The sequence below is a fragment of the Bubalus bubalis genome, chromosome 23 (assembly GCF_019923935.1).
Source record: "Bubalus bubalis isolate 160015118507 breed Murrah chromosome 23, NDDB_SH_1, whole genome shotgun sequence".
NCBI lineage: Eukaryota > Metazoa > Chordata > Mammalia > Artiodactyla > Bovidae > Bubalus > Bubalus bubalis.
The window spans coordinates 3175841-3198157 of record NC_059179.1 but is presented as its reverse complement, the minus strand read 5'-3'; the positions used below and the strand labels follow the sequence as shown (position 1 = coordinate 3198157).

Here is a 22317-nt window from a genome sequence, read left to right as displayed (position 1 = left end):
TAAAGGAAATTGTGCTTCATTGAAGTTGCAACCTGCTCAAAATTTTCTATTTTTAATAAATGACAGGGAGAAACTCATCCCACATGCCATGAATCCAAGTTCTTCTGATAAATCATAGTGGAAGACAGAGCAAACAGAAATCATAGTCCTTGAAAATGCTTTACATTGTCTCCTGTATTTCTGAGGAAGAAAATTCAAGTAAACAGGTCCACTTTTTTTGGCAAGAATATTTCTTAGGTGGCATATGTGTCTATCAGGAGGTATATGGTGTCTGATTGTGTTTATATGGCATTGACAGTCATTGATGAACGTTTCTAGGAGTCTAGAAGTTGGATAATAATGATATTCAATTTCAATCATTTCTTAATTAAAAAGTAATTGGCATAAATTTATAAAAATAACTTTTCTTTCAACTATTTGTTTGCAGTGAGGAATAGTTTTTATACTAAGGAAAGGTAAACTCTTAATTCTTTTCCTTTATTACTCAGTTTTAAACAAAATAAGTTAGTTAACTATCATTCTCTAATACTGACCAATGAACCTTTCATTTCATTTTGGTTTGTTTCTTTAATTTGTTGGTTTTGGCTATGTTTTGATATCATTATGTACACCTAGATTTAAATACATTTGATGAATTTCAGTTATTGCAGTTATCATGCTAATTATGGTCTAATTGTCTCAGTTGTATCCAAGGGAAGGCTCTTCAAATTGGTCTCTGAAACTTTTCTGATATGACCCTTCTGCTAAGAAATGGTTTTCAAGTTTCCATTTTCAAATAGTTCTCATTGAATAATAGTGTTCTCACAAAATGCTAAAGGTGTTTTTCTTTGTAAGTTACCATCTGCTAAAAATAAATTAGTTAAAATTACATTTCTTATTGTTTACTCACAAAATGAGCTATATTTTAAAATATAAATGAATAAGCAAATAAGTAACCACTGGCTGCAATGAATTTTGCAAAACTTTTGCTTGTTTTTTCTAGGTATAAAATCCTATCATCTGAAGATCAAAAAGCCCATTTGGAAAGTACAATACCAAGTACAAGGGTGGGCAGTTGAAAATTAAAACCATATGCAATGCTGAGTATGATATTTTAGATGCTAAATATAATACAATACATTTCAAATTGGATGACCAATGTCAATCTAAAACACTGTTTAATCTGCAATTTATATTGAGATGAAGCAGAGAGAATTTTTCTTCCTCAGCTTCTTGGCTTTGAACACAATACTTCACAGATGTCTGACCTTTGGATTTTAATGTGATAATGTGGCTTCCCCTGAACAAAGGCCTAAAAGCTAATTGTCAGAAATTGTTTTTCATTGAAGAATGATCCCAAATTGCATACAAAAATGACAACATATATTTTCTAAATGCCTATACATAACAATTATAGTTGTTCCCATAGATATTTTAAGAATAATACGTAAGTATATTAAGGAAGTGATTAATTTTTTTGAAGTCTAGTCACTTGAAAATATGTTTAATTCTTCTTGGGAAGTACATTTATTATCACAGTTGTCACTTTTTCTTAAAGTTTTATTGTATATATTGTCACACGAGCTCAGGGCTGTTTTCTTGTCATTGTTATTTCTATTCAGCATCATTTAATCTGCACATTAAAATGTTACTAGTTGTTGTTTTCACAGTTTTATCTGTACCCTCCAACTCTCTACTAGAGGTTACATGCTGAGATGCAGTATTTTTCTTAACCTTTTCCTTATAGATTTTCAAATTGATGACAATAGGAAGATAGACAAAAGCCAATTTGTAATATTCAACAGTTGTTTTATTAATTAATTGATATCCTCATATATGAGTGAAAGATTTTGTTTTTTAACACTTTGCATAATTTTGTACTGTTGGTGACAATATATTACTTTTTGAGTAATATTTATTATCCATTCTTTCTTCTGCATAATTACTGGTGGTAGTGAAAAGTTACATCTTCAAACTAGTTCCAACCCTGTATAGTCATTTGACACAAGTAGAAGTTCCACCTTGCCATTTGGGAGGCCTGTGGTTATTTTATGGGGAGTTTCTTCTAACCATATTGTTGGTTACTCTTTTAATCCCTTTCTTACTTACTCAGATGCATTCTGCCTTGAAAGTAATAAATGTTTCCATTCCCATAGAGGCTCTTTCTTTTTTTTTTTATACTCAGTAGCAATTATAAAATTCAAAAGCCAATCATCAACCAAGGGTGAGCAGATGATACAATTTTTCATTCTCCCTGCAGCCAAATGCTCCCTATTGAATCCTCCTAGAAGCCTGCCTCAGTTCTGCAAGTCACCTGAATTAGCTGCCATTTCCCAGCGTCTTTCCTTGACCTTGGACTGACTGCCTCCTGTGTGAATGCCTTCTGTCTTCTGTCTCTCACTGGCTTCAGGGCTCTCTCCTTGTATCTGACATCTGAATGCTACACATCCTTGCTTCTGCATACTACCTGAATAGTTTTGATCCACAAGATGCTCTAACACTTCTGCCTGCATAAAATCCACTCCTTGTTTATGCTGATCTTTATGCTGCTCCCCTCTAGCTTTACTCTTAATAACTTTCAATCCCTTCAGAATCCAAATGGTGTGTAGTTACCAGCCATTCTGTTTCGTCATCACACATCTTTTTTATTAGCTTTTGTCCATAATTTATTAATTTAATTCAAAAATCCATTTTTATTTTCAATATCCTCCTTGTCTTCTGTATCCTCAAGCAAATTCAAGTCTCCATATTTTCATGTAGTCATTTCTTAGCCTTAATTTTCTATATTAAATTATCATTATTTTTCTCTAACTGACTGATGATACACTTTTTCTCATCAGCATTCTTCCATCCTATAACACTTCAATTCTATACTTCAAGTTGGTCCATGTGATAATTAGATTCTTAGTGTAGTTTGTATTCCAATTATTTTATCTCTGTTCCTTAATGTTATCTATGTGTCATGTTATTTCTCTCTGATCTTACTCTGTGTGTGTGTGTGTGTATAGATCCTTAGTATAGTTTTCTCTTCTCCAGTATAATTTATGCTTTCATTCTTCTCTAAGATTTTTTGAATTTTATATTTAATTTTAGTATTTAATGTGAAATCCTAACTATGATCTGTTGTTTTATAATCTACATTTTTAATGCAGGCTGAAATTATTATACTATATATTACATGTAATACATATACATAATATAGTATATACCTTCAAACCATGGTATAGGCACTTCTAAATTTAACAAACTTTATAAAACCAAGTCATATGCTGGGGATGAAGATACAAATAACATTTATGCTTCCATCAAGGAACTCATGGTCTGTTGGGATTATACAAAATTAAATAGGTTATTTCTCTGTATTTTGATGTGACTTAAGGTAGAGAAATGGAGAAGGCAATGGCAACCCACTCCAGTACTCTTGCCTGGAAAATCCTATGGATGGAGGAAACTGGTAGGCTCCATTGGGTCGCAAAGAGTCGGACACGACTTTCCCTTTTCACTTTCAGGCATTGGAGAAGGAAATGGAGACCCACTCCAGTGTTCTTGCCTGGAGAATCCCAGGGACGGCGGAGCCTGGCGGGCTGCCATCTATGGGGTTGCACAGAGTCGGACGGACAGGACTGAAGTAACTTAGCAGCAGCAGCAGCAAGGTAGAGACATACTTAGAATGTTGTGGGAAAAATTGAAACAAACAAACAAACAAAAAAAAGAATGTTGTGGGAACCCAGAAGAGAATTATCAATCCAGTGTGGGGAAAAGTACCTGGTTGATTACGTAGTTTCTTAAGGACAAAGATTGTGACTACCTTATTCATTTTTTTTTTTTTTTTTACCCTGTCCCACCATTTCTCTGTACACACTGAATGTAACTAAGAAATATTCAGTGAATGAATGAATAAACAAAATGACATGTAAGTGGATTTCTAGAGTATGCTTAGTGCTTAGAATATACCCAATACTAACAAATTGGATATAAAAGGAACCGAACATTAGGGGAATGGCAGGAATTTTGACCTAGCAGGTTTTTTACATGCAGCAGTTCATCATAATGAGTTCAAAATCATAGATGATCAGGATCCACTAAATGATTTTAAGTAGGAAGTGCCATGGTCAGATATATATTTTAGGAAATAATTTTAACCTGTAATATGAAAAAGGGATTTGGTTAAAAATTGCAGAGAAGGGTGTAAGGAAGATCCTTAGGTATGATGATCAGATAGATTGGACTCAATAGTAGCAAGTATCACCCTGATTCTGAGTGACACAGTGAATTAATGGGGAGAGAGAAAATAATGTTTAGATTTGTAATTCCTCTAAATAATGTTTTTCTGAATCAAAGGACATTTGGCATAGTCTCTGGAGACTATGCCAGATGGAAATTATATTTCCTCATCCATGTACAAAGTACTCAGACTCTTCATATTTCCTTTCCATAACACACCTGTACAAAAAAATAGTAGTTTGTGTTAAATCTATATCTCCCTGAGATTTTTTTTTTTTTTTCAACTTGGGTAAAAGCTGCCGTTTCTTCCTTTTTTCAGAGGAACCATGTTCAAATCCTCTCTCACTGTCCATTGTGTCTCTTCCCGTGTTCTATACATCTATTTGATTTCATTTCTATAAAGAGTTTCTATGCAGATTTCTATGAAGAATTTTTATTATATTCATATCTCTTCTAATGAACTAACTGCTAATTCAAAATGAGATAGATATTTTGGGAAGTAATTACTCTGACTTAAATTCATATTTCATATAATTCTTTTATGTATATTTATTTACAGCTACAAATTAAATGTATGTGTTTAACTGGCCTCTAGTTTTTCCAAATATTTCATTGCTTAAATTTGGAAAGGGGTTAGAATATTGTAATATTCACTTACAAGGGACTCTCAAGAGTGTTCTCCAACACCACAGTTCAAATACATCAGTTCTTTGGTGCTCAGCTTTCTTTATGGTCCAACTCTCACCTCCATACATGGCTACTGGAAAAGCCATAGCTTGACTAGGTGGACTTTTGTTGGCAAAGTAATGTCTCTCCTTTTTAATATGCTGTCTAGGTTGGTCATAATTTTTCTTCCAAAGAGCAAGCATCTTTTAATTTTATGGCTGCAGTTACCATCTGCGGTGATTTTGGAGCCCACACAACTAAAGTCTGTCACTGTTTCCATTGTTTCTCCATCTACTTGCCATGAAGTGATGGGACCAGATGCCATGATCTTCATTTTTTGAATGCTGTTTTAAGCCAAGTCTTTCACTTTCCTCTATCAGTTTCATCAAGAGGCTATTTAGTTCTGTTTTTCATTGTTAAAACTTTTAAAATTTCCTTCTTAAAACTACAACAAACATAGTGGCTGCCAAGTCACGTCAGTCGTGTCCAACTCTGTGTGACCCCATAGACAGCAACCCACCAGGCTCCTCCGTCCCTGAGTTTCTCCAGGCAAGAGGCCATTTCCTTCTCCAATGCAGGAAAGTGAAAAGTGAAAGTGAAGTCGCTCAGTCATGTCCGACTTTTAGCAACCCCATGGACTGCAGCCTACCAGGCTCCTCCGTCCATGGAATTTTCCAGGCCAGAGTACTGGAGTGGGATATAGTGGAGTACTCATCAAAAGGAAATACACAAATAAGTATATTTGTTATTAACAAATTATTATTTTAACAATCATATTCAAGCAGACTGCAGGAAGTCACCATTAACATGTCAAGAAATTTCTTTTTACTGAATAATACATTTGTAGAAGAAAGAGAAATCAATTTTATCATTGGGAGTATATTTGAATGAGAGATCAACGTAAATTTTTGAATGAGTTATTTCTCTCTCTGGCGAAGCTGAGACTACATTTTTATATTATTGACTTTTAAGGGCAAAAATACATTCTTGAGAATTGCTTCTAGGAGAATGGTGACAAAATTTCAGATATGTAGAAATAGAAATATTTGCTTTTATCTTATTATAGAGACTCCAGTAATGTTCTGTTTCTTCTGCTGTTGCTGCTAAGTCACTTCAGTCATGTTCAACCCTGTCCAACACCATAGATGGCAGCCCACTAGGCTCCTCTGTCCCTGGGATTCTCCAGGCAAGAACACTAGAATGGGTTGACACTGAAGTGGGTTGCCATTTCCTTCTCTGGTTCTATTTCTAGCCCTTTGCAAACGAAAGAAATAAGCAACCAAGTATTTCTCAGTGTCTTTTCTTTTCCAGTAAGTGAAAACAAACAAGCTTAGTTTGATAGAAAATACATCTGTTTTCTAATCAAAGACAGAGAGAAAGTTGAAAGTGCTTGTGAATGGTTATTATGGTTCTATTATATGCTTACCTGGAAACAGTGGCTGACTTGATTTTTATGGGCTCCAAAATCACTGCAGATGGTGATTGTAGTCATGAAATTAAAGGAAAGGAAATTAATTGGAAGGAAAGTTATGACCAACCTAGACAGCATATTAAAAAACTGAGACGTTGCTTTGCCAACAAAGGTCTGTCTAGAAAAAGCTGTTTCTTCTAATAGTCCTGTATGGATGTGAGAGTTGGACTATAAAGAGAGCTGAGCACCAAAGAATTGATGCTTTTGAACTGTGGTATTGGATAAGACTTTTGAGAGTCCCTTGCACTTGCAAGGAGATCCAACCAGTTCATCCTAAAGGAGATCAGTCCTGGGTGTTCACTGGTAGGAATGATGTTGAAGCTGAAACTCCAATACTTTGGCCACCTGATGCAAAGAGCTGAATCATTTGAAAAGACCCTGATGCTGGGAAAGATTAAGGGCAGGAGGAGAAGGGGATGACAGAGGATGAAATGGTTGGATGGCATCACCAACTCAATGGATATAGGTTTGTGTGGATTCCAGGAGTTGGTGATGGACAGGGAAGCCTGGCGTGCTGTGGTTCATGGGGTCGCAAAGAGTCGGACACGACTGAGCAACTGAACTGATACACTTACCTGAAGGGAAAAACACAGACAATAAGAGAAGCTACTGAGTTACAAATATATTTCAGATTGAGATGCCATTTAAAATGACATGCCATAAGCATTAGGACAGAAGAATAAATACACAAAGAGGAAGCAATTGATTCTGTATAGGGTACCCTTATGTGTGATTTACTGTGGGCAGTTTTTATTTACCTGTGTTGTCTGGATGCCAGATGTCCTGACTCTGGCTCAGTATGTATTACTCACCCTTTCGCTTTTAAAGAATCCCAATTTAGGCAATAACTTATATTGCCACTCTAATTATATATAATGATTTAAGAAACAACTTAATAACTTTACACCAGTAGCTATGATTTTTTTTTAGCCCTAAAATTTGATACTCTGGCTTTAAGTACTCCCAAATATAGAAACTAAAATTGGCCTTTTTTGAATATTGCTCCCAAATCAAGGATACTTTGAAAATAATAAATTGAACAGCATCTTGTGTTATTTAATTTCAAAAGACAGAATGAAGGATAACTAAATTGTACTTTAGAGATTGTTTCATTGGTCAACTCAAAATAGAAAATAATATGGATTTTTCCTCTTTTGGACACAGATGCTCTTTGCTAAAATGATGTTCATAGACCTATTATTCAACCCTATTCTCTCCTAAAATTTTCTCTAGTCATATTACTACTATAAAAAAAAAAAAATGTGTTCCAGGCTCCCAACCAGCAAAAATAGCTTTCACTTTATGGTTCACACTTTCAGGTTTCTATATGCTGACTCCAGTTACGAGCTTTGTAAACAGTACCCAAAAAGAACTTTGAGCTAGTCAAAGTTTCCCATCCTTCCCTGAATGTCTGATTTTACTTTTGCAGTGTACCAGGAATGACATCTTCCCCCTAGATTATCAAAACATTTTTAAAAGCCTAATATTTTCTGCTACTTTTTTTTTCTTGATCTGGAATTTTAAGTTTTTATTCCAGAAAGTGGTAACTATATAAACTTCAACCTTGGTTATATTCAAGTATTTCTAAACTTTTGCTTCTTTCTTAATTTCAATATCTACAAGCTTGTCTTCTGCTTCAACTCCCAGTAAGTCCAAATCTACATTAATAGCTTGTTTTGCACTCATCTTGCTATATTATTGATAAGTGATCTGGGACTTGGTAAATGGTTTTTATATTTTCTAATTGGATTGATTCATCTGCTGCCCAATTCACCTGAAAATATATAGGCAACCTTAAAAATATTTATGCTAAGGAGAGTTCCATAAATAATTTAGCAATTATGTTTTCAATGTTAGCGTGTTAATTTTTATGGACTTAGTAAGTATAGCTAATGGATTTTCTTTGGTGGGGGGAGTATCTAGCTTTAATAGGGAAGTTTATAGTTATGTGAATGAATCAAAATAGAATTTAAACATTATAAAAAGACCATCTGCTTACCCTTAATAACCCACATATTTAAGGAGTTTTTTTAATATTCATGTGTGTAGGTATTTGCATGTGTCTGGGTGCAGAAATAAGAGAAAGCTAACATTGATCAAGCAGAAGCAAATATTTGGAAAGAAATAATGAGAAAAATGTAAATCCATACTATTATTTCCTTTTAGACACCTGTGAAAATCTTCCCATCACAGCTATGTGGTTCTCTGTGCTCTCTTTCAAATAGCAAACAGTATTATTGTTGGTTTGAGTTTTTGTTTGTGAGTATGATCATTATGTTGTCTAGTGGAGGCAAGAGGGTAATAAAATCTAAGATGATGAAAGATGTATATATGTATATCTTTTAAAGTTTGAACATAGAAGGTCAGTCTTTTCTCTGGGGAAGATACTTCTAGTGCACATATGTTTACAAATTATCACAAAAGAAAAGTTAAAACAGCCACTCTAGAAATTATCATTATGACAATTCTACTTTCTGTTTTTCAGTCTTTGCCTTGTCAAATCTATACAGATTCTATGCTGTTAGAAGATAAAATTCTGGAAAATGAAAAAACTAGGAAAGAATATGATATAATGACAGTTGACTGCAATCTTCGTGATACCAGTTGTGGCAATATATAAACAAACTCATATGCTTTGAGATTCAGTGAAACAAAAGAAAATATATTAAGATAAACTAAAATTAAATGATTTTATAGCAGAGATGAATACTAGGGAAATCAAAGTTTCTATTAACTTAAAATTGCAAATTTTATTAAATTATCAGTTGAATTTGTCCTCTTAGGTGAAAGACTTATTTTTTTTTCTTTTTAAACCCTGCATCAAAGCTACATCTATACAGGAAAACTATATATGAACCTTTTTGTTTTTAAAAATATGCCAGTCTCCTTCCTACCTCAGTGTTTTTGGACATACTTTTATTTATTTGAAACATTATAAACCATTACAAGACTGCCTTCTCTTTATCATTTAGTTCAAAGATACCTCTTCAAAAATAGGCCTTCCCTAATTACTCTAAGTCATAATATCCATTCCCTGACTATCCTAGCTGAAATAATGAATACTACCTATTACTATCTTATTTCTCTGATTCAATACTTTTTTTGTACTTGCTAAAATTTTCAAGACATGTATTTCTTTGCTTATTATATGTCTATATCCAATAAAATGTGAATACTATGAGAGTGGATACTTTGCTTTTTTTTTTTTTTTTTTTTCCACATCAGACAGCAGATGGTATTAACAAAGCTGTGTTCAAGAATTAGCTTTGAAAAAGTTTTGGCTAAGATATTCAGTAGACTCGAAAGGTTTATCAGTTGTGCCAGCTCTGCCGCTGCTGCTAAGTCACTTCAGTCGTGTCCGACTCTGTGCGACCCCATAGACGGCAGCCCACCAGGCTCCCCCGTCCCTGGGATTCTCCTGGCAAGAACACTGGAGTGGGTTGCCATTTTCTTCTCCATGCATGAAAGTGAAAAGTGAAAGTGAAGTCGCTCAGTCGTGTCCGACTCTTAGCGACCCCATGGACTGCAGCCTACCAGGCTCCTCCATCCATAGGATTTTCCAGGCAAGAGTACTGGAGTGGGTTGCCATGTGCCAGCTCACACACACATAAAAATAAAATAAATGAAAAAATAATGGACTCCATGAAAGAATAATGGACTCCATGACTTTGAAAATTCTGAATCTCTTGCATTGCAGGCATATTTGTTTCCATCTGAGCCAGGGAAGCCCTTAAGTGAAGTGAACATGTTAGTCACTCAGTCGTGTCTGACTCTTTTTGACACCACGGACTGTAGTTTTCCAGGCTCCTCTGTTCATGGAATTCTGCAGGCAAGAATACTGGAGTGGGTAGCTATGCCCTTCTCCAGAGGATCTTCCCAACCCAGGGATCAAAACTGGGTCGCCTACATTACAGGCAGTTTCTTTACCATCTGAGCTGCTGGGAAAGCTCCTCTGTCGCTATAGATGGTAAATTATGCTAAAATTCAGAAATAGCTTTTGACTACTGATCAAGTCCAAGGCACTGCCAGGAAATTATGACCCAAAGGTGAAGTCAAAGATGTAACCACAAAATTATTTGATTAGATTTCAGAAAGTTCAAAGGTAATGCTTTGAAGTGCTATTCAGTTAGACAAAAGTTCCTCTAAAATATATAGTTATTCTATACTTGATCCAGCCAACCAAACAATAGAGCCTGTGCTGGATACTGTCCCTTCTCAACAGATGCACAAGGTAAAGTAGAGCTTATTTTGAAGCAGTTAAAGGGTTCATGTTTCTTTAATAGAGTGATTCACAATAATTCATAAAGTTTTAAAGAAAATCACATATGTACAAATACTGACAATTTGGACTGAAAGAGACAGAGACAGTTCAAAATGGATCTCCAAATTCTTTAAACAGGGAGTAGGCTTAGTAGACAACTCAGACTCAAACATGTGACAACCTTTATAAAGAAAGAGGGATGACTTAAAGAATAGAAGAATTGTCCAGAGAGTGGAACCAAGAACTGTGGAATGTCATCTCTGAGGACATATATGATTAAATCCTGATCAGGGAAATTCCTAATCCAAGGAAATATTTCCCTGACTGGGTTTCAGAACTCTGATGAGATATTCACTTCTACTAGCCTCTCATTGTCCCTTATTGAATAGGAGTGCCTATGAAGATTATTCTATGCTATTTTATCATTTGTTATGGATATGGGAGAGGCAGATAACTCATTTATCTACTTTCACCAGTTTTCAGATTGAGGAAACTATACTCAAGTAGCTGTGTTTCAGGAATGCAGCTCAAAGCACATACGTAGCTACCCCTAATTTAAATCACAAGATTCTGAACTTAAAGCTGATGCTATAATGGGATGAGTTTTTAGGAATTTGTGATACAATTCGTGAACAATTGTTGTCTAGAGAGCAGACAGAGGTAGCTGGCTCCTAAAATGGCTCCCAGTGATCATTATCCATGAACTTGTATAATCCCCTCCTACCGTGTATCAAGTCGTTGTGTGATCATGCCAGAAGTGATGGTATGCTGCTTTTAAGATGAGATTATAGGGAACTGAAGGGTTAGTCTTTGGGGATGCATGGTGTTTTGGATTTGAAAATTATTTCTGATTGGGTTTTTAAAAATAATTTCTTATTCTCTCCATACCTTTTTTTAAATATTCTATTAAAAAATACTTTTAACTACTAGAGAAGTTGATTATCTATCTATCTATCTACCTAGTCTATCCACTCATATCCCCATACACTCAAACACACACACCTTCAGTTGTAAGTGGGCACTTATGATTTCATATATTAATAACAAAGTGGACAAATATGTAGATTAGATTATTTAAAAGTTAAATAATTCAATTTAGACCATTTAACATCTGTTTTCTTTTGAAAACATCCAAAATTCTATATTAATTTCCATATTTATTTATGCTCACACAGTTTTTAGTAATCCTTGGCTTGTATAGATTTGTTGTATTGTCCTTTTGGTTTTATGATTTCAAACTACTTAAATATTAAGTTATTTAGTTGTGGTCCCCTTAAGAATTTCCATATTAATGCACTGGACTGTATGAGTATATGATAATGAATTCTTACCACCTTCCAACTGATACAGGTGCATTTAAATTGTTTATATCTGCAAACAATAGATTTTCTCAGTGAAGCTTTATATAAAATAAAGATCTAGAATTTATTTGACATTTTTCCATTAGATCCTAACTCTACATTGGATTTAGGAGAGACGACCACCATAATCTCTTAATGAGAGAAGATCACTTTTTGATTCTTAGAATTCCTGGGAGGAGATTAGTCTTTGAGGATTAGTCTTTGATAATACCCAAACCATATTATATTAGTTTTCTTTACAGTTTCTTTAGGTTTGCACATTCAACAAGTATTTAATGAATTGAATAAAATCTTTCTGTATTTTCACAGAAAAGCAACTTTCTACTTCTTAATTCTTCCAAAACAGTAGAAAAGTTGGCTAACATAACAAAGTAAGAAAATGCAAGAATTGATTTATTATTCAGTGTATGACTTATTCTGATACAACACCCTTTGTCATAATTCTTGCCCTTACAATATTCAGTTCTTGTGATTGTTACATCAGGACTTGTGGCTCAGGAAATTGAGGGACTGGAGGAGAAAATTACTTAGGTAAGACAATGCCAGAAGGATATAAAAAATCTTTCTTAAAATCTTTTTTTACACCTTTTCCATTTCCCAAAAAATGTTGGCAGGGCTGCCCTTTAATTTAATGGGTAAGTCTATCAGAGTATCCTTTGAAGGCCTTGTTAATTCAATTAAGACTATTTTTTCTTGTTTTAAACTAGTTCTCTCTTTGATAATAATGGAGGGAGAGAGAAAGACATGCAACATGATTTATCATATGTGTAGATATTTGGGATGATCATAAGCATTTCTCCCCAAATAACATCCTGATTAGAACTACCTGCTCTATAGAACTTTCCTGAATTTTCAAACTTGCTTCTTTCCTCTCTTTGGAATAATAATCTATTTAGGGAGAACATCATCAAAGGAAAATCATAACAGTGATCAGTGGAAACCTATTCTTCTTAAAAATTTGTATCCCAATATCCTAAAGAATTTATATTATTGGGAAGGATATCTCTTTAACCTAAGTGTGTGTGCTGGTCACTCAGATCAGATCAGTCGCTCAGTCATGTCTGACTCTTTGCGACCCCATGAATTGCAGCACGCCAGGCCTCCCTGTCCATCACCAACTCCTGGAGTTCACTCAGATTCACATCCATCGAGTCAGTGATGCCATCCAGCCATCTCATCCTCTGTCGTCCCCTTCTCCTCCTGCCCCCAATCCCTCCCAGCATCAGAGTCTTTTCCAATAAGTCAACTCTTCGCATGAGGTGGCCAAAGTACTGAAGTTCCAGCTTTAGCATCATTCCTTCCAAAGAAATCCCAGGGCTGATCTCCTTCAGAATGGACTGGTTGGATCTCCTTGCAGTCCAAGGGACTCTCAAGAGTCTTCTCCAACACCACAGTTCAAAAGCATCAATTCTTCAGCGTTCAGCCTTCTTCACAGTCCAACTCTCACATCCATACATGACCACAGGAAAAACCATAGCCTTGACTAGATGGACCTTTGTTGGCAAAGTAATGTCTCTGCTTTTGAATATGCTAAATAGGTTGGTCATAACTTTCCTTCCAAGGAGTAAGCATCTTTTAATTTCATGGCTGCAGTCACCATCTGCAGTGATTTGGAGCCAAGAAAAATAAAGTCTGACACTGTTTCCACTGTTTTCCCTTCTATTTCCCATGAAGTGATGGGACCAGATGCCATGATCTTCGTTTTCTGAATGTTGAGCTTTAACCCAACTTTTTCACTCTCCTGTTTCACCTTTATCAAGAGGCTTTTAGTTCCTCTTCACTTTCTGCCATAAGGGTGGTGTCCTCTGCATATTTGAGGTTATTGATATTTCTCCCAGCAGTCTTGATTCCAGCTTGTGTTTCTTCCCGTCCAGCGTTTTTCATGATGTACTCTGTATAAAAGTTAAATAAACAGGGTGACAATATACAGCCTTGATGAACTCCTTTTCCTATTTGGAACCAGTCTGTTGTTCTGTGTCCAGTTCTAACTGTTGCTTCCTGACCTGCATACAAATTTCTCAAGAGGCAGGTCAGGTGGTCTGGTATTCCCATCTCTTTCAGAATTTTCCACAGTTTATTGTGATCCACACAGTCAAAGGCTTTGGCATAGTCAATAAAGCAGAAATAGATGTTTTTCTAGAACTCTCTTGCTTTTTCCATGATCCAGTGGATGTTGGCAATTTGATCTCTGGTTCCTCTGCCTTTTCTAAAACCAGCTTGAACATCAGTGATGATGAACATCAGAAACTCAGTGACTGTCTCCCGTCAGTCACTCAGTGATGTCCAACTCTTTGAAACCCCATGGACTTCAGCCTAACCACAGTCAAAATTATTGTAGTCATCCAGATAAGGTGTACATTAGGATTGTAGAGAATTTCTCAATGTCTTTTTTGCTCTTAGTGCTTTTGAAGTGTCATCTACAAATTGGCACTTACCAAGAGCATTGCCAATGATTGAACAACAAAAGCATTTACCATCTGCCTCTACAGAGATTGAACCTCATGCTGCTATAGCTATTGACCTTCAACAACCCCTGAGGGAGTTCAGGGTGGAGTGAGGCACTTTGTGCTCCAGGGAATCTGGTGGGACAGGTCTTTAGATAGTTGGATGTTTTTAGGAACAGATTTTATGATCTCAATCCTTACATTTCCTGATATCTAGAGAAGCACTAAATCCCTTCATGGTGATATCATATCCTCATGACTAACAAAAACATTTTATAAAATGAGTGCTTTATGGCGCTGAACTCCCCCTTCACCAAAACCTTATAATTTGACTTTTCCTCCACTGCTGCTTTAGTGCAGTCTCTTGGAGCTACCCAAGATGCTGCTTCCCAGGCTGCAGTCCTCATTTTGCCTCAAATAAAACTTAACTCACAACTCTCAAGTTGTACATCTTTTTTTAGTCAACAATTATGGTGACCACAAAAGGACCCGGAATAGACTTCCTTCCTTTGACTGGACTCCATGAGGAACTGGAGCTTTGGTACCAGCAGTGGCTCCTTGCACCCATCTTCCTTCTGGGGGAGTGCAGACGAATTTGGGTAAGTCTCTCCTGGTTTTCACATCTCCCATATTGGTTGAGATTCTTAGTTTTATTTGGTGGTGGAGCAGGTTACCTGCACCCTCCCAGTAGGCAGGATACTGGTGTGTGTGTGGGGGGGGTCAGGTTAAATATTCGGGGCATACCCACTCATGATCTAGACAATGAGTAGGGCTCGATTGAAAGATATGGAGAAATTCCCACTCAGTCAAAAGATACAGGGTGAGGGGCTGGCTGAAAGATGCCAGAAGAATTGTCCACCCAGTGGAAAGGTACTGGGTAGGAGGGCTCAACTGGGAAAAAAATCAAGGAAAACCCTGGGCTCAGCTGAAAAATGCTGAGGTTGCTCCGTTGTAGGGGACTGAGTGGTCTTGGCCGAGTGGTTAAGTAAGAGGCTGATTTGACAGTTTTCCTCAATTTGATTGCCATTATAGAATTTGTCAGGATAAAAGTGAGGAAAACAAATGAGAACTTTGCTCTGAAGAAAAGGGAGAAGACGCCTCTCGGCTGGTTTTGATTTTTTCTGGTGACTGAGAAATTTATGGGAGTGGTGGAGGTCTAGTTCCTTATACTGTGCAGTGGTCCTGTAGGGAAATCCACTCATTAATTAAAATACTTGCATGTTTGGGGGTCACACATAAGAACTGGCCATTCAGCGACCTGAGCAGCCACGGTGGTCTTAGATTGCCAGAGGCAGAACCCAAGACACGTAAGAGGAGCTGAAATGAATCTGGGGTGACTCCTGGAAGAGTTAAGCTCACAAGCAGTGCATGGGCCCACTATACAAGTTCATTAGTGATTTTTATCCCTGATGAATTCAGCTTAAAATGGGAAACAATCTCTCAAAAACAGAAACAAAGGGGTGTCAGAAAGCCAACCTCTGACTAACACTCTAGCCAGATTTGTGTACAGTAAGTATGAAGCTCATACTTGCAGATCAGATCAGATCAGTCGCTCAGTCGTGTCCGACTCTTTGCGACCCCATGAATCGCAGCACGCCAGGCCTCCCTGTCCATCACCAACTCCCGGAGTTCACTGAGACTCATGTCCATCGAGGCAGTGATGCCATCCAGCCATCTCATCCTCTGTCGTCTCCTTCTCCTCTTGCCCCCAATCCCTCCCAGCATTAGAGTCTTTTCCAATGAGTCAACTCTTCGCATGAGGTGGCCAAAGTACTGGAGTTTCAGATTAGCATCATTCCTTCCAAAGAAATCCCAGGGCTGATCGCCTTCAAATGGACTGGTTGCATCTCCTTGCAGTCCAAGGGACTCTCAAGAGTCTTCTCCAACACCACAGTTCAAAAGCATCAAAAGTGAAACATAGTACATAGACCAAAAAAGGCTAATGGGATAAACACTGAAATGACAACAGTTCAGTTCAGTTGCTCAGTAGTGTCCAACTCCTTGCAACCCCAAGGACTGCAGCACGCCAGGCTTCCCTGACTATTGCCAACTCCCAGAGCTTTCTCAAACTCATGTCCATCGAGTCGGTGGTGCCATCCAACCATCTCATCCTCTGTTGCCCCCTTCTCCTCCTGTCTTCAATCTTTCCCAGCATCAGAGTCTTTTCAAATGAGTCAGCTCGTCATATCAGGTGGCCAAAGTATTGGAGTTTCAGCTTCAGCATCAGACCTTTCAGTGAATATTCAGGACTTATTTCCTTTAGGATGGACTGGTTGGATCTCCTTGCAGTCCAAGGGACTCTCAAGAGTCTTCTCCAACACCATAGTTCAAAAGCATCAGCTCTTTGGTGCTCAGACTTCTTTATAGTCCAACTCTCACATCCATACATGACTACTGGAAAAACCATAGCCTTGACTAGATAGACCATTGTTGGCAAAGGAATGTCTCTGCTTTTTAGTATGCTGTCTAGGTTAGTCATAGCTTTTCTTCCAAGGAACAAGTGTATTTTAATTTCATGGTTGCAGTCACCATCTGCAGTGATTTTGGAGCCCAAGAAAATAAAGTCTCTGTTTCCATTGTTTCCCCATCTATTTGCCAGGAAGTGACGGGACCAGATGCCATGATCTTAGTTTTCTGAATGTTGAGTTTTAAGCTAACTTTTTCACTCTCCTCTTTCACTTTCATCAAGAGGCTCTTTAGTTCTTCGCTTTCTGTCATAAGGGTGGTGTCGTCTCCATTTCTGAGGTTTTTGATATTTCTCCAGGCAATCTTGATTCCAGTTTGTGCTTCATCCAGCCTGGCATTTTGTATGATGTACTCTTCATATGTTAAGTAAACAGGATGACAATATACAGCCCTGACGTACTACTTTCCCGATTTGGAACCAGTCTTGTTCCATGTTCAGTTCTGACTGTTGCTTCTTGACCTGCATACAGATTTCTCAGGAGGCAGGTAAGGTGGCCTGGTATTCCCATCTCTTTAGTATCTCTAATTTTCTTGAAGAGATCTCTAGTCTTTCCCATTCTATTGTTTTCCTCTATTTCTTTGCACTGATTATTGAGGAAGGCTTTCTTATCTCTCCTTGCTATTCCTTGGAACTCTGCATTCAAATGGGAATATCTTTCATTTTCTCCTTTGCTTTTTGCTTCTCTTCTTTTCACAGCTATTAATAAGGCCTCCTCATACAGCCATGTTGCTTTTTTGCATTTCTTTTTCTTGGTGATGGTCTTGATCCCTATCTCCTGTACAATGTCACAAACCTCTGTCCATATTTCTTCAGACACTCTGTCTCTCAGATCTAATCCTTTGAATCTATTTTTTACTTCCACTGTATAATCCTAAGGGATTTGATTTAGGTCATACCAGAATGGTCTAGTGGTTTTCCATACTTTCTTCAATTTAAGTCTGAATTTGGCAATAAGGAGTTCATGATCTGAGCCACAGAAAGCTCCCTGTCTTGTTTTTGCTGACTGTACAGAGCTTCTCCATTTTTGGCTATAAAGAATATAATCAATGTGAAATTGGTATTGACCATCTCGTGATGTCCATGTGTAGAGTCTTCTCTTGTGTTGTGGGAAGAAGGTGTTTGCTATGACCAGTGGGTTCCCTTAGCAAAACTCGATTAGCATTTGTCCTGCTTTATTCTGTACTCCAAGGCCCAATTTGCCTGTTACTCCTGGTGTTTCTTGACTTCCTACTTTTGCATTCCAGACCCCTACAATGAAAAGGACATCTTTTGGGGTGTTAGTTCTAGAAGGTCTTGTAGGTCTCCATAGAACCGTTCAACTTCAGCTTCTTCTGCATTACTGGTCAGGGCATAGACCTGGATTACTGTGATATTGAATGGTTTGCCTTGGAAACTAACAGAGACCATTCTGTCGTTTTTGAGATTCCATGCAAGTACTGCATGGACTCTTTTGTTGACTATGATGGCTACTCCATTTCTTCTAAGGGATTGTTGCCCACAGTAGTAGATATAATGATAATATGAGTTAAATTCATCCATTCCAGTCCATTTTAATTCTGATTCCTAAAATGTCGATCTCCATCCACTCTTGGCATCTTCTGTTTGACCACTTCCAATTTGCCATGATTGATGGACCTAACATTCCAGGTTCCTACACAGTATTGCTCTTTATAGCATCAGACTTTACTTCCATCACCGGTCATATCCATAACTGGGTTTTGTTTTTGCTTTGGCTCTATCTCTTTAGTCTTTCTGGAGTTATATCTCCACTAATCTCCAGTAGCATATTGGGCACCTAGTGACCTGGGGAGTTCATCTTTCTGTGTCCTATCTTTTTGCCTTTTCATCCTGTTCATGGGGTTCTCAAGGCAAGAATACTGAAGTGGTTTGCCATTCCCTTCTCCAGTGGACCACATTTTGTCAGAACTCTCCACAACAATCCATTCGTCTTGGGTGGCCCTACACAACATGGCTCATATTTTCACTGAGTTAAACAAGGCTGTGCTCCATGTGATTAGATTGGTTAGTTTTCTGTTATTCTGGTTTTCATTCTTTCTGCCCTCTGGTAGAGAAGGATAAGAGGCTTATGGAAGCTTCTTGATGGACATCTGGTCCCATCACTTCATGGCAAATAGATGGGGAAACAGTGGAAACAGTGACATACTTTACTTTAGGGGGCACGAAAATAACAGCAGATGCTGACTGCAGCCATGAAATTTAAGATGCTTACTCCTTGGAAGAAAAGTTACGATCAATCTAGACAGCATATTAAAAAGCAGAGACATTACTTGGCCAACAAAGGTCTGTCTAGTCAAACTATTGTTTTTTCAGTAGTCATGTATGGATGTGAGAGTTGGATTATAAGCTGAGCGCTGAAGAATTGATACTTTTGAACTGTGGTGCTGGAGAAGACTCTTGAGAGTCCCTTGGACTGCAAAGAGATCCAACTAGTCCATCCTAAAGGAAATCAGTCTTGAATATTCATTGGAAGGACTGATGCTGAAGCTGAAACTCCAATACTTTGGCCACCTGATGCAAAGAACTGACTCACTTGAAAAGACTCTGATGCTGGGAAAGATTAAAGGCAGGAGGAGAAGGGGATGACAGAGGATGAGATTGTTGGATGGCATCACTGACTCAGTAGACATGAGTTTGAGTAAACTCTGGGAGTTGGTGATAGACAGGGAGGCCTGTTGTGCTGCAGTTCATGGCGTCACAAAGAGTTTGACATGACTGAGTGTATGAACTGAAATGAAATGAGAACGGAGGAATTTTTTTTTTAGATATGTTAGTAAAATCTGTGATAAGCCTTTGGCATGACTTTCCTGGCCCTGAAAGTTTTTATTTTAAAAGTTCAGTCTGAAGATTCGATAAAAGTCTCAGCAAAGCTAAAATGTCTATGATCAATTATGGTTATATAAATCATTAGGCCAAGTTTATTGAAACCAGATGTATATTACAAGCAGATCTTAATTTGATTATATTTGGTAAAAATGACGGTGATTTTAAGGAGAAAGAGATGTTTCAATGAATGTTAAATCCCTGTTTGTTAAAGGAGGTCAGTATCTACTAACACTCATTTCCTGAATAGTTCTTTGCTGTTAGGATTGCTACTGCTGCTGCTAAGTCGCTTCCATTGTGTCTGACTCTGTGTGAGCCCATAGATGGCAGCCCACCAGGCTCCCCCATCCCTGGTATTCTCCAGGCAAGAATACTGGAGTGGGTTGACATTTACTTCTCCAATGCATGAAAGTGAAGGCCCTCAGTCATGACTGACTCTTAGCGACCCCATGGATTTCAGCCTACCAGACTCCTCCATCCACGGGATTTTCCAGTCAAGCGTACTGGACCGGGTTGCCATTGACTTCTCTGTGCTGTTAGGGTATATTATGGTAAAATTTAATTTAATTATTAAAGGACACTGTAGGGTTGTTTCTGAAACTTATCTCAGTAATCTGTCTTTGGTTGAAGATCAGATGCCTCATACACAGCCAAAACTGGAAGAAGACATAATTTAATGAACTGTCTCCAAGCTGCGTGGAAGGACCTTTCTATCAGGTACTCTTAACTAGCTCATGCCTAGTAAAATTGAAGGTAAATTGACTCTTGGATTAACTCACACTTCCAAAGGCCCCTAAGCAGGACTGGTTTATAGAGAGGCCTACTGACCTAAAACTCACCTTAAAACAATGCTCAAACACAGGAAACTACACCAGGATGAGAAGAAGATGACAAATATATGGCAAAACCAATACAATATTGTAAATTTAAAAATAAAATTAAATTAAAAAAAAAAAAAAAGAAGAAGAAGACATCTTGCCCAAGATGCTTATTTGACTTGTATGATCATTTATGTTCTTGATTCCATGGACCTATGCCTATCAATCAAATGTTTTCTATCATGGACACAATTCTATGCTAGTTTAAAACTCAATCCAATTGTTTAGTTGCGGCCAATTACCTGTGTCTAGAACTTTTGGGTTACCTTGGTGGATTTCTGTTCTCTAGGGCTCTGATTGGATACCCCCTAGGAAATTTATTTTAGAAGAGTGTTCACTCCTGTTCTATCTTCATGATATTACTAGATGGGATCCTCTCACCTGGCCAATTAATAATACCTGCTCTGATGCTGGCCAGAGATTTAAGTTTTATCTTAGGGTCATTCAAATTCACTTGGAGTGATGAGCTACGTCTCAATTAAAAAAAAAAAAAAATTAAAAGGAAAAATCTATTAAACGGAAAAATTCCACAATTATTGGGTGGATCTACATGGTTGACACCAGGCTATGGGCATTTAAATTTAAAAGCTTCTTTATGTTGGGAAGGGTTCAGTTCAGTTCAGTCGCTCAGTCATGTCCAACTCTTAGCGACCCCATGGATTGCAGTCCAACAGGCTCCTCTGTCCATGTGATGTTCCAGGCAAGAGTACTGGAGTGGGGTGCCATTGCCTTCTCCAAATTCTGTGCTAAGGATTATATAACAACAATGTATCCTGCTTAAGGACAGTTTCTCCTTCTTGAAACCTTCTGACTAATTCTGATATCTTTGAATGTATATTATGGGAGTGGGTCAGGTAACCAGGATGGTATATTCACTCACCTAGAGCCAGACATGCTGGAATGTGAAGTCAAGTGGGCCTTAGAAAGCATCACGATGAACAAAGCTAGTGGAGGTGATGGAATTCCAGTGGAGCTATTTTAAATCTTAAAAGATGATGCTGTTAAAGTGCTGCACTCAATATGCCAGTAAATTTGGAAAACTCAGCAGTGGCTGAAAAACTGCAAAAGGTCAATTTTCATTCCAATCCCAAAGAAAGGCAATGCCAAAGAATGCTCAAACTACTGCACAAATGCACTCATCTCACATGCTAGTAAAATAATGCTCAAAATTCTCCAAGCCAGGCGTCAACAGTACATGAACCATGAACTTCCAGATGTTCAAGCTGGTTTTAGAAAAGGCAGAGGAGATCAAATCACCAACACCCATTGGATCATCGCAAAACCAAGAAGGTTCCAGAAAAACATCTATTTCTGCTTTATTGAATATGCAAAGCCTTTAACTGTGTGGATCACAAGAAGCTGTGGAAAATTCTTAAAGTGATGGGAATGCCAGACCACCTGACCTGCCTCTTGAGAAATCTGTAAGCAGGTCAGGAAGCAACACTTAGAAGTGGACATGGAACAACAGACCGGCTCCAAATAGGGAAAGGAGTACATCACGTTTGTATATTATCACTCTGCTTCTTTAACTTAAATGCAGAGTACATCAAAAGAAACGCTGGGCTGGAGGAAGCACAAGCTGGATCAAGATTTCTGGGAAAAATATCAATAACCTCAGATATGTAGATAACACCAACCTTTTGGCAGAAGGTGAAGAACTACAGGGCCTCTTGACGAAAGTGAGAGAGGAGAGTGAAAAAGTTGGCTTAAAGCTTCACATTGAGA

The 22317-nt window shown here is 37.6% G+C and overlaps 1 long non-coding RNA gene across 2 annotated transcripts in view; it reads left to right on the top strand.

Annotated features, from left to right (window-relative positions):
- Window positions 1-21287, top strand: part of LOC102412762 — a 53908-nt gene extending 32621 nt beyond the window's left edge. Inside the window, exons 3-4 of one of the 2 annotated variants that reach the window (XR_003106261.3) lie at window positions 14868-15005; window positions 20350-21287. This is a non-coding gene — a long non-coding RNA (uncharacterized LOC102412762). Of the gene's footprint in view, window positions 1-14867; window positions 15006-20344 lie in introns of both variants that reach the window. The other variant, XR_326894.4, reaches the window with a different exon arrangement.
- The last annotated feature ends 1030 nt before the right edge of the window (window positions 21288-22317 follow it).